At 40.1% G+C, this 13,759-nt stretch overlaps 1 long non-coding RNA gene across 2 annotated transcripts; it reads right to left on the bottom strand.

Moving 5' to 3' along the window:
- Window positions 1-1,246: 1,246 nt before the first annotated feature.
- Window positions 1,247-13,476, bottom strand: LOC138990417 (uncharacterized). 2 transcript variants are annotated; one of them, XR_011466512.1, is made up of 2 exons: window positions 13,423-13,476; window positions 1,247-1,648 (listed from the first exon to the last, which is right to left on the bottom strand). It is a non-coding gene; the product is annotated as an uncharacterized lncRNA (long non-coding RNA). The 2 variants fall into 2 exon arrangements; XR_011466511.1 differs by lacking the exon at window positions 13,423-13,476 and adding an exon at window positions 8,191-8,364.
- Between the last annotated feature and the right edge of the window lie 283 nt (window positions 13,477-13,759).

The following is a 13,759-nucleotide window of genomic DNA, read 5'->3' as shown; positions in this document are numbered from 1 at the left end:
CTGGGGGTAGGGGAGGTGGGGGTGGGTGGGAAGGAGAGCCTGGTTCCTGACGTAGTTGGGTATGGGGTCTTCAGTGTCCCAAAGCTTGTGTTGGTCTGCTAGTGGTCCCAGGGTAGGGTCTGGCCTGCTGTGGGTGGGCTCAGGTTGAGTGATTGTGTTTTTCTTGACTCTGCTGTCTGCCCCCTGGTGGGTGAGGCTGGTTTAGTGGTTAGGGCAGGCTTCCTGGAGGTCAGGACCAATTCCTGCCCACTGGACAGCAGACTTGGGTTTTGGCCCTCCAGTGGGTGAGGCCATGTCTAGATGCCATTGTGGGTTAGGGAAGTCTTTAGGCAACCTGTCTGCTGATGAGTTGGGCTGTGTCCCTACCTAGTTAATTATTTGCCCTAAGGGATCCCAACACTGGCACCTATAGGCTGTCGAATGGGGCCAGATCTTGGTGCTAATGAGCTAGAGGGTAGATTGCATGATGGTGTCTGTCTGCACCCTTGGTCATGCAATAGAAAGCTCCAAAATATGGCTGACACCAATATCTATGTTCCCAGGGTGAGCCTCAGCCACCCTCCACTCCAGACACCATCACTGATTCAACGGACATGCGTTTGAGCAAACTCTGGGAGATGGTGAAGGACAGGGAAGCCTGATGTGCTGCTGCAGTCCATGGGTTCACAATGTGTCAGACACAACTTGGTGACTAAACAACATCAAAATGTCTATGTCCCCAGGGTGAACCTCAGCCGCACCGCTCCCCTCCCCTCTCCCCCAACACACATACCCTACATCCAGTCCCTCCTGGAGACTCTCCAAGACCAAATTATTGCTTTTGGTCCTACCAGATTACTGCTTTCTCCTGGGTCCTAGTGGGCATGAGATTTTGTGTGCATCTTTTAAGAGTGAAGTCTTTATTTCCCCAAGTCCTTTGGGACTTCCAAAAGTAAGCCCTGCCAGGCCTTCAAAGCCAAATGCTCTGGGGGCTTGTCTTCCCAGTGCAGAAACCTGGGCTGAGAAGCCCAACTCAGGGCTCAGAACTCTCACTCCTGCGGGAGAACCTCTGCAATTATCCTCTAGTTTGTAGTTTGCCCACCTGGAGGTACGGGTCTTGATTCTATCTTGAGTCTGTCCCACATATCCATCTTGTTGTGGTTCCTTCTTTATGTCTTTAGCTTTACATCTTTTTCTTCGATGGTCATCTGCAGATAGTTGTGATTTTGGTGTGCTCATGAGAGGAGGAAAGCTCAGGGTCTTTTCACACTCTGCCATCTCAGCTATCTCTTTGCAAGCTTTCTAACATGCTTTCTCATACAGGATAAGGATAAGTGGCATGTGAAAATGACACAAATTCTCCAAATTCAGATTGAAATATTGAAATAAGATATCCTTTTGTTAATACAATACGTTCTGATTCATTAGAAAATATAAGAGCTGGTGATTTAGATTTGAAAGGACTTATAGTTCTTTCTAAGAAGTTTTTCTGAAATAGTTTCACGTCTTCCCAAGTGTTTCTTCCTGTTTGCAGTCCTCAGCAGTAGCTCTGCATTCTGTAGGAGTGAAGACACTTGGATAGATGCCTTCCTGAATTCCATGCATTCGCCCGAGTTGATGGCTCTTGAGAGAAAACATTATCTCCAAATGAAAAACTTCAGATGGAAGACTGTAGAACATAAAAACAAACAAAAAGCCACACTCAGACTTATGACCCCGGGCACTTCCCAGCTCTATTCCCTAATGAAACAACTTTTCTGAAGTTAGAGGGGATAACAGCCATCCTCACATCAGTCAACACCGATGTAAGGCCTCTGTGACCTCCATCCCATTTACCTCTTGCTAGTAGATCTCAGGTGACTGTCAGAGGCTCAGTTAGTTTCTGGGAAAGGACTAATCCCCAAACCCCATTTTCTTATCCCCCTTCTCTTATCAGGGGGAAATGCACTTATTCCTTCTGGAGACCAACTTCCAGAGGTGACAAATGCAAACTGTGTTTTCTCAGTTGCCCCTAAACTCCAATCCTACCTCCTGCCAAGCTCATAGGATAGAAGGTTCCTCTCTGGCTAGGAACTTTATGCATGACTTTTTTCATGGGAGAGGGGTATATAGAATAAGAAAAGAGAAAGCAGGGCACAAATATTATCATATATACTTCCCTTCTCCCAGCAGAAAATGTTCAGTGCTTCACCTAAAGGAAGTGTAGGGCACAAGACCTATTGTTTTCCCTGGCAATGAAAGGGGAAAAGAGCATCTTGTACCACTTTGGACAATTCTGAAAGCATCAACATAGCCAGTTCTATAGCTGAGGGACTGGAACATACTATGAACAACTTAGAAAAAAAGAATCTCAGTAGCTATTGTAAAACGTACTGCAATGAACATCAGAATTCTTGTGTGGCTAGGGCATAGAAGCAGCCTAGATGTCCATCGACAAATGAATGGAAACAGAAATTGTGGTACATATATACAATGCTATTACTCAACTCTGAAAAAGAACACATCTGAGTCAGTCCTTTTGAGGTGGATGAACCTAAAGCCTATTCTACAGACTGAAGTAAGTCAAAAGGAGAAAGACAAATATTGTATATTAATGGATGTGTATAGAATCTAGATAGATGGTACCCTTGAATCTATTTGCAGGGCAGCAACGGAGATGCAGACAGAGAGAAGAGACTTGTGGACACAGTGGGGGAGGGAGAGGGTGAAATGAATGGAGAGAGTAGCATGGAAAAATATAAATTTCTATATGTAAAACAGATGTGTTGTGCTGTGCTAAATTGCTTCAGTCATGTTTGACTCAGTGCAAATCTATGGACAGGCTCCTCTGTCCATGGGATTCTCCAGGCAAGGATACTGGAATGGGTTGCGATTCCCTTCTCCAGGGGATCTTTCCATGTAAAATAGTTAGCCAGTGGGAATTTGCTGTGTGACACAGAGAGCTCATCCCAGTGCCCTGTGACAACCTAAAGGGGTAGGATGGGTGTGAGATGGCCGTAGGTTCAAGAGAAAGGGGACATACGTATACCTGTGGCTGATTCATGTGGTTGTAAGGCAGAAATCAACACAATATTATAAAATATCTTACAATAAAGAAATTTAAAAAAAAAGTCTTAGTAGCTAAACTGTCTACAAAAGTCCAGAAATTGTTGCCTTCAAAGAGATATTTTTCCTGTCAAGTTTTGTGGGAAGACCAGGGGACAGAATTGAAGACAGTCATAAGTAGAACCCCAAATCCCTAGGTGAAACCAGAACTGGTATAACTCTTGCCTATCCTTGGAAGCAAAGAGAATTTTCTGTAAGAATGACTATATATACACACATACCTCATTCTTCCCTGCCAGCCACCCCTGTGCACCTATACTCTTTTTAAGAACTTTTGCATTTTTGGACTTCCCTGGTGGTTCCAGTGGTTAACACTCCAGGAGGCACTTCAGGGGGCACTGGTTCAATCCCTAGTCAGAGGACTAAGATCCTGCATGCCAAGCAGCACAGCTGGGATTGGGGTGGGGGGAAAGCATATTTGTTCTTCCTGCAATGTATGTTAGTCTGAACCCATAAGATCTGGATGAACCAAAATGGCCACAAAGGGATCAAGCAGAGAGCCCACTTCACTCTTCCTAAAAGATCCTTCCCATCTCTTATCCCTTCTTGATTTTAGACTCAGGAAGTTTCAAAGAATGGTGGTAGCAGTCAAAACTAAAGTAGGGAGAGAAGGTTTCTGAATGTTCTGTTAGGAAATATACTAGAATTAGGAAATTTTGCTTAGGAAAGGTGATTCTCTGAGCTTATCATGACCTTTGCAATACTGAAAATCTTTCAAGAACTCTTGATAATGGGTTTTAAGAGAGTAGTACAAAATTATTTTTGAAATACTAAGCAATATAGATAACTTATATGACCAAAAGTGTTCAGATGAAAGTATTACAAAGTCATCACCGCAAAGTGATGATTTTCCCCATCCTTTTCATTTCTATGCAAATCTTTAATCTAGGAAATGGTAGTGATTACTAAATGTCTCTCATGCTTCAGGATACAGGGTGAATAATTAAAGTCATTCATTTACAAGATAAGGCATTAATGAGTAACTATGAAGATCATATAATCAATTCGTGGAAATTAACGACATTTCAAAGTTCAGTTAAATCCCCCTGAGAAGTCCTAGCTTTGCAATTCTAAACAGTTGCTGCTTCCACTCCAAAAAGTAATTCTTTAGCCTTCTCTTTGGTACCTTCCTTGTTACTGCACCCCCACCATCCCTACTCCCAGTGCTTTTCTAACAAACAGAGAAAGAAAAAGGAAAACAAAATAATAACGGTTAAAATTCCAAGGTTTTACTTCAAGCCAAGGCCACATTTCTAAGCAACTTTGATCAGGCAAATTATCTCTAAGTGTCTCAATTTTTCCTCTAGAAAATTGAAATAATGGATCTGCAAATTTGTAAGGGCATTTAGAGATTGAATGAAGCCTACCTGCTGAGATTTCTGTTTCCAGAAAGATGGAATAGACATCCTTTTACTTATTCCTCCTGTTAAGTTCAACTAAAAACAACTAAACTAAAAACAAATATTAAAAGATCTTAAAGGCGATAAGAGGAGGGCAGACCAACTAGAGACCTTGGCACCTGAAGAACATAGGCAATGAGTTCTCTGAAGTTTCTCTGCAACTCATTTATTCCAGATTGAGTACTGGAGAAGTAACACCCTTCCAACAACATAGATGGAAAAGGGGGAAAAAAAAAAAAAAAAGGCATGACAGAAAGCCTGCTCCCTATGGCCAAAGGATAAGGAAAGGGATAGTCTACAAGGTGATAAACAAAAACAAAAAACCTCAGATAACAACCAGTCTACTCCAGCCAAGCAACACAGAATAAAACCGCAGCCCAATCACTACCTCTACTAGGAAAGGCCAAGTGCAGAACCTATACACCCACACTTTGGCAGCTTGAAATGAGGGGCTCCGATCCTCTCTCTCTCAGGGTTTATCAGAGGAAGCCTAATGGACAGTCAGGATTTTCACCAACATTCAGTAGTAACAGGAACACCACAGCCTACAGTGTCAGTGGAAACCATATGGGGATCCTGAAATCCCACCCTTTCTAGCAGTAGCAAGGAGCCTCTCTCCCCTGGAGTATCAGCAGAGGCAGAAGGAAGAACCTGGACTCCAACCTCACTCAGCAATAAGGTGGTGGTACCCCCCCACCTTCATCCACCAGAGCACTGTCAGAAGATGCCTGATGCAACATGAGACTTATATAGGATCTGGAATCTTATAACACACTAAATTGTCTGGGTTTCAATTTTTTAAATTAATGTATTTATTTTAATTGGAGGCTAATTACTTTACAACATTGTGGTGGCTTTCAATTGAAGAAAGTAGGGAAAACAACTAGGTCATTCAGGTATGATCTAAATCAAATGCCTTATGATTATATAGTAGAAGTGATTAATAGATTCAAGGGATTAGATCTGGTAGATAGAGTGCCTACAAAACTATGGATGGAGGTTTGTAAATTGTAAATTGTACAGGTGGTGACCACAACCATCCCCCAAAAAAAGAAATGCAAGAAATCAAAGTGGTTGTTTGAGAAGGCCTTCAAATAGCAGAGAAAAGAAAAGAAGTGAAGGGCAAAGAAAAAAAGTAAAGATATAACTGAATGCAGAGTTCCAGATAATAGCAAGGAGAGATAAGAAAGCCTTATGTGAACAATGTAAAGAAATAGAGGAAAACAATAGAATGGGAAAGACTAGAGATCTCTTCAAGAAAACTGGAGCTACCAAGGCAACATTTCATGCAAAGATGGGCACAATAAAGGACAGAAATGGCAAGGACCTAATAGAAGAGATTAAGAAGAGGTGGCAAGAACACGCGAAGAAGTGTACAAAAAAGCTCTTAATGACTCAGATAACCACAATTGTGTGGACACTCACTTAGAGCCAGACATCCTGGAGTGTGAAGTCAAGAGGGCCTTCACAAGTAATGCTTCAAGAGGGAAGCATTAGTATGAACAAAACTAGTGGAGGTGATGGAATCCCAGCTGAGTTATTTCAAATCTGAAAAGATGATGCTGTGAAAGCACTGCACTCAATAGATCAGCAAATGTGGAAAACTCAGCAATGGATACAGGGTGGAAAAAAGTCAGTATTCATTCCAAACCCGAAGAAGAGCAATGCCAAATGCTGTTCAAACTATTGTGCAATTGCCATCATTTCACATGCTAGCAAGGTAATGCTCAAAATCCTTCAAGCTAGGCTTCAGCAGTCTGTGAACTGAGAATTTATAGATGTAGAAGCTGGATTTAGAAAAGCCAGAGGAATCAGAGATCAAATTGCCAATGTTCGCTGGATCATAGAGAAAACAATGGAATTCCAGAAAAACTTCTACTTCTGTTTCATTGACTATGCTATAGTCTTTGATTGTGTGCACCATAACAAACTGTGGGAAATTCTTAAAGAGATGGGAATAGCAGACCACCTTACCTGCCTTCTGAGAAACATGTATGCAAATCAAGAAGCAACAGTTAGAACTGGAAATGGAACAATGGACTGGTTCCAAATTGGGAAGTACATCAAGGCTGTATATTGTCACCCTGCTTATTTAGACTTTTATGTAGAGTACATCATGCAAAGTTCCAGGCTGGGTGACTCACAACATGGAATCAAGATTGGCAGGATAAATATCAACAACCTCAGATATGCAGATGATACCACTCTAGTGGCAGACAGTGAAGAGGAACTAAAGAGCCTCTTGATGAGGGTGAAAGAGGAGAGTGGAAAATGCTGGCTTAAAACTCAACATTCAAAAAACTAAAACCATGGCATCTGGTCCCATCACTTCATGACAGATACGAAAAAAGCAGAAACAGTGTTAGATTTTACTTTCTTGGGCTCCAAAATCATTGCAGATGGTGACTGCAGCCATGAAATTAAAAGATGCTTGCTTCTTGGAAGAAAAGCTATGACAAACCTAGGCAGCATATTAAAAAGCAGAGACATTACTTTTCAAACAAAAGTCTGCATAGTCAAAGCTATGGTTTGTCCAGTAGTCATGTAGTATGGATGTGAGAGTTGGACCATAAAGAAGGCTTAATGCCAAAGAATTGATGCTTTTGAACTGTGGTGTTGGAGAAGACTATTGAGAATCCTTTGGAGGTCAAGGAGATCCAACCAGTCCATCCTAAAGGAAATCAACCCTGAATATTCATTGGAAGGACTTTTGCTGAAGCTCTAATACTTTGGCCACTTGATGTGAAGAGTGACTCATTGGAAAAGTCCCTGATTCTGGAAAAGATTGAGGGCAGGAGGAGAATGGGGTGACAGAGGATGAGATATTTGGATGACATCACTGACACAATGGACATGAATTTGAGCAAACTCAGGGACATAGAGAAGGACAGGGAAGACTGGTGTGCTGCATTCCATTAGGTCTCAAAGAGTCAGACAAAACTTATCCACTCAACAACAACAACAACAACAAATAAACATCACTGAAATAAATGATTAATAGAAAATCTTAGCAAAGCAATAGAAGACATGAAGAAAAATCAAATGGAAATTTTAGAACTAAAAGAAATAAAATAACCGATAATATAAACTCAGTAATGAGTTCAACATCAGAAGAAACAAGGCAGAGGAAAGAGTCAATGAACTTGAATAAAACAACAGAAATTATAGAGAGGAAATAGACTTGAAGAAATGAACAGATTCAGGGATATGTGGAACTATATCAAATGACCCTGATATCACATTTTTAGATAGTGATATTTTTAAGCAGATGAAGCTAACAAAATTACGCATGCAAAAAATGGCAAAAAGTTTCCTAAATCTGGCAAAAAATGGGAGGTTGGTGAGGTCCAACAGGTTTAAGAAGCTGAGTGAAACTCAACCACAAAAAAAGCCAAAGAAATTGATTCCAAGAGACATCATAGTTAAACGTATGATAACTAAAGACAAAATCCTAAAAGCTGCCAGGAAAATGATGTATCACTTAGAGCAGAAAAATAGTGCAAATGGTGGGAGTGTGTTTCTCACCAGAGCTATGGAAGCCAGAAGGAAGGGGCAGAAGATTTAGGTGTTGAAAGAAAAAAAAAAAAAAAAAAAGAACTATCAACTCTGAATCTTATACCCAGTGAAATATCCTTTAAGAATGAAAAGGAAACTTTAGACATTCTCAGATGAAAAATAATTCAGAATATATTGCCAGCAGATCTACCTGAGAAGAATAGCTAAGGAAGAGGGTAGACTGCTGCATTATGGCAGAGATATAGTCATTGGCCAACATGGAGCTCCTCTTCTCCCACCTCCTTCCACGTGGGCAGCAGCAGACCTAAGGTAAGGATGTATCCAGACTGCTCCCCAGACAGCACTGTAAACAGAATGAAAATGATCAAAGAATTCTTGAAATATCAGTAAGGAAGAAAGTCTGCAGAGAAGAGAAATCAATCAGTTAAGCCCAGGACTTTCCTTCTCATTGATTTTTCTGAATTATATTTGATAATTCAAGTAAAAATTATAATATTGTCTAATGTGATTGTCAATGAATATAGAGGAACTATTTGAAACATCTATATTACAAATAGGGATGAGTGAAAGGACATTCAGTTCAGTTCAGTCACTCAGTCGTGTCCGGCTCTTTGCGGCCCCATGAATCACAGCACGCCAGGCCTCCCTGTCCATCACCAACTCCCAGAGTTCACCCAAACTCATGTCCATCGAGTCAGTGATGCCATCCAGCCATTTCATCCTCTGTCATCCCCTTTTCCTCCTGCCCCCAATCCCTCCCAGTATCAGGGTCTTTTCCAATGAGTCAACTCTTTGCATGAAGTGGCCAAAGTATTGGAGTTTCAGCTTCAACATCAGTCCTTCCAATGAACACCCAGGTCTGATCTCCTTTGGAATGGACTGGTTGGATCTCCTTGCAGTCCAAGGGACTCTCAAGAGTCTTCTCCAACACCACAGTTCAAAAGCATCAAGTCTTTGGTGCTCAGCTTTCTTTACATTCCAACTCTCACATCCATACATGACTACTGGAAAAATCATAGCCTTAATTAGATGGGTCTTTGTTGGCAAAGTAACATCTCTGCTCTTTAATATGCTGTCTAGGTTGGTCATAACTTTCCTTCCAAGGAGTAAGAGTCTTTTAATTTCATGGCTGTGGTCACCAACTGCAGTGATTTTGGAGCCCCCAAAATAAAGTCTGACACTGTTTCCACTGTTGCCCCATCTATTTGCCATGAAGTGATGGGACCAGATGCCATGATCTTAATTTTCTGAATGTTGAGCTTTAAGCCAACTTTTTCACTCTCCTCTTTCACATTCATCAAGAGGCTCTTTAGTTCTTCTTCACTTTCTGCCATAAGGGTGGTGTCATCTGCATATCTGAGGCTACTGATATTTCTCCCAGCAATCTTGATTCCAGCTTGTGCTTCATCCAGCCCAGCGTTTCTCATGATGTACTCTGCATATAAGTAAAATAAGTAGGGTGACAACATACAGCCCTGACGTATTGCTTTTCCTATTTGGATCCAGTCTGTTGTTCCATGTCCAATTCTAACTGTTGCTTCCTGACCTGCATACAGGTTTCTCAAGAGGCAGGTCAGGTGGTCTAGTATTCCCATCTCTTTCAGAATTTTCCACAGTTTATTGTGATCCACACAAAGGCTTTGGCATAGTCAATAAAGCAGAAATAGATGTTTTTATGGAACTCTCTTGCTTTTTTGATGATCCAGTGGATGTTGGCAATTTGATCTCTGGTTCCTCTGCTTTTTCTAAAACCAGCTTGAACATCTGGAAGTTCATGGTTCACGTATTGCTGAAGCATGGCTTGGAGAATTTTGAGCATTACTTTACTAGCATGTGAGATGAGTACAATTGTGCAGTAGTTTGAGCATTCTTTGACATTGCCTTTCTTTGGGACTGGAATGAAAACTGACCTTTTCCATTCCTGTGGCCACTGCTGAGTTTTCCACATTTGCTGGCATATTGAGTGCAGCACTTTCTCAGCATCATCTTTCAGGATCTGAAATAGCTCAACTGGAATTCCATCACCTCCACTAGCTTTGTTCATAGTGATGCTTTCTAAGGCCCACTTGACTTCACATTCCAGGATGTCTGGCTCTAGGTGAGTGATCACACCATCGTGATTATCTGGGTCATGAAGATCTTTTTTGTACAGTTCTGTGTGTTCTTGCCACCTCTTCTTAATATCTTCTGCTTCTGTTACGTCCGTACCATTTCTGTCCTCTATCGAGCCCATCTTTGCATGAAATGTTCCCTTGGTATCTCTAATTTTCTTGAAGAGATCTCTAGTCTTTCCCATTCTGTTGTTTTCCTCTATTTCTTTGCACTGATCACTGAGGAAGGCTTTCTTATCTCTCCTTGCTATTCTTTGGAACTCTGCATTCAGATGCTTATATCTTTCCTTTTCTCATTTGTTTCTCGCTTTTCTTCTTTTCACAGCTATTTGTAAGGCCTCCCCAGACAGCCATTTTGCTTTTTTGCATTTCTCTTCCATGGGGATAGTCTTGATCTCTATCTTCTATACAATGTCATGAACCTCTGTCCATAGTTCATCAGGCACTCTATCTGTCTATCAGATCTAGTCTCTTAAATTTATTTCTCACTTGCACTGTATAATCATAAGGGATGATTTAGGTCATACCTGAATGGTTTAATGGTTTCCCCTACTTTCTTCAATTTATTCTGAATTTGGCAATAAGGAGTTCATGATCTGAGCCACAGTCAGCTCCTGGTCTTGTTTTTGCTGACTGTATAGAGTGTCTTCATCTTTGGCTGCAAAGATTATAATCAATCTGATTTCGGTGTTGACTATCTAGTGATGCCCATGTGTAGAGTCTTTTCTTGTGTTGTTGGAAAAGGGTGTTTGCTATGACTAGTGCATTCTCTTGGCAAAAAGGATATTCAGGGAGGTAATATTTCTTAAATGGGATGTAAAATGATATATGTTACAGTATATTTTATGCCTATAGTATTTATATATCATAGACATATATATATATAAAGCATATATATACATATATATATTAAGCAAAAATTGATTGACTTGAAGGGAAAAAGCAACAGACCTACAACTCTAGTTAAATATTTCAACAACTGGAGAGAATAACTAGACAGAAAGCAAAGATGGAGAATAATTCAACACCACTATCAACAAGGTTTAACATCTAAAGACATTCACAGACCACTCCAGACAACAACAGCAGAATTCACAGTTTCTTCAACTACCCACATAGCATATCCCAAGATAGACCAAATCTTGGCAATAGAACAAATGCCAACAAATTTCAAATGTTTGAAATCAAATAGAGTATGTTCTATGACCACAATGCCATTAAACTAGAAATCAATAGCAGAAAGGCAAAGTGAAAACATTCAAACACTTGGAAACTAGACAACATACTTCTACATAATCCACAGGTCAAAGAGGAAGTCTTATGGAAAAAAATAGAATAAAGCATTAAAATTTGTGAGTGAGATAAAGAAGTGCTGAAAGGGAAATTTGTAGCACTAGATGAAGAGTAAAGAAAAGTCTCAAATCAATAAACTAAGCTCTCATGACAAGAGATTAGAAAACAAAGAGCAAAAATAAATGCAAATAAGAAAAGGAAGGAAATAAAAACACAGAAATTAATGAAATTAAAAACATAGTGAATCAATAAACAAAAATTTGGTTCTTTGAAAAGACCAATAAACCTTATAAATCTCTAGCAAGATTGGCAGAAAATAAATGAGAGAAGACATAATACTATCTGAAATGAAAGAGAAGATACCACTGCAGACTCTGTAGACATCAAAAGGATAATGAATATTACAAAATATTATAAAAGGATAATAAAGGAATATTTAAATGGACAAATTCCTTGAGAAGTATGAGCAAGAATAAGTCACTCAATATGTAGTAGATAATATGAATAGTCCTATTATTGTTTTAAAAATGAAATTGAATTCATTATGTAAACCATCCCCAGAAATCTTTAACCCATATGGTTTCACAGAATTCTACCAAATGCTCAAAAAAGAATTAATGTCAATTTTATACAATTTTTTTCCAGAAAATTCAAGAGGACAGAACAGTTCTTAATTCATCCTATGAAGCCATTATTACCCTCATAACAAAACCAGAGAAAAATATCAATAGTACCAAAAAAAAATGCAAAACAATATTCCTCATGAATATGGATACATACTTCCTTAAAAATATATTAGCAGACAGAAGTCAACACTATGCAAAAAACATTATATTTAATTATATTTAATACCATGACCAAGTTGGGATGATTCCAGTGATGCTGGTAGAAAATTTGAAAATCAATCAATGTAATCTACCACATTCACAAAGGAAAGGAGAAAAATCATGTAATCACAGCAATAGAAGCACCAAATGCATCTTTTGTGCATGTTTAAAACTTTTAAAACACAGGAATAGAAGAAGGTTTCTTCAACTTGATAAAGAAACGTCTTTTCAAAAATACCTACAGTAACATTCCATATAGTGGTGAAAGGAATTCAAGATAAGCGAAACACTAAGATGAGATAGGCTGTCTGACAGTTGGTCAACTTAGTGAGAAGATGACCTGGGGAAGAGGAATGAGTGGGAGCCAGGAGGGGATTAGCCCCAGAAACTCCCCCTTGTCTTTGTTTTCTTAATTGAAGCATTCATCCAACTTCTGTTTCAGAGGGAGGAAAGTATATTTCACCCAGTGAATGTTTAAGTTCCTAAAGAGTAAATAACTGTTTCAGCTTTTGAAATTTCACATGAAATTATCAGAGTCATGAGAAAAATGCTAATATCAAAATTAAAGTCAAATGAATCACGGCTTCTGGCTGCAAAGCAGAAGCCTTTGCTCTGGGCCTATGCTCTGCTGAAGGCCAATGGGCTGCCAGCTCCCTCCCACCTCACCCCACCCCCACCTGCTAGACGGGCCTTTCCCCCCAGCATCCCACAGGCTGGGTTACAGAGAGAGCAGGGCAGTTCCTCCTCCACCATGAGCATTTTCCACCAGGAAAGGTCATGGAGTTACTCCTTTCCCCAAATTAAGTCTCATGACCATGGAAAAAGTAAATCACAATAGGATCTTATTCCCTGTTCAAGCTGGCATCTCAGAAGAGATCTCTGGCATTGTGACATTTTAGTTCAGCAAACTCTCAGACTGATGACAACATAGGACCAATTCCCTCTCCTTTGGTATCAGATAAGCATAGGTTTTCTAGCTCCTCTTTCCCAAATGCATTTCCTCAGACTTCCCTGGTACCGAGAAGAAGGGAGAAAGAGACACAAAGAGAAGAGAAAGAGAGACAGAGAGACTGGAATGCAAATAGAAGTATAGGAAAATTCTACTTGGTTTTTTGAAGATTAGGTAAGTGATGGGACAAATAAAGATACCGATTTCCACTCCTGCTAAGCAAGGACCACCACTTAACTTACCCCATTACTAGACAGCCTGCAATGTTGTTTGGGACTTAGAAGTCAAACCCCACCCCCCACCACAGATCCCTTGGCAGGAGCTTTCCAGAGCGCTGTGTTTTGGCAACAGCTGCTATGGAGGAAGGCTCTTATTTTTACACCACTGGGGCTGAAACACCAGCATCTCCCTGAACTTCCTAGAAACAGTACATAGTAATACATGGAAGTGTTCCCATCCCACAAGTTTCCTTAATAAATTTCCTTAAGATTAACAGCAGTGTTATAGTTTTAATGTCCTAATTTTAATGGTTCTGGGAAAGAGGATCTTTGAGACTACCCCCCATGCTATGAGACTTCA

Source organism: Bos mutus, chromosome 13, assembly GCF_027580195.1.
Source record: "Bos mutus isolate GX-2022 chromosome 13, NWIPB_WYAK_1.1, whole genome shotgun sequence".
NCBI classification, from domain to species: Eukaryota; Metazoa; Chordata; class Mammalia; order Artiodactyla; family Bovidae; genus Bos; species Bos mutus.
Note: the sequence above shows the minus strand (reverse complement) of the source record. Positions and strands in the feature narration are given on the sequence as shown.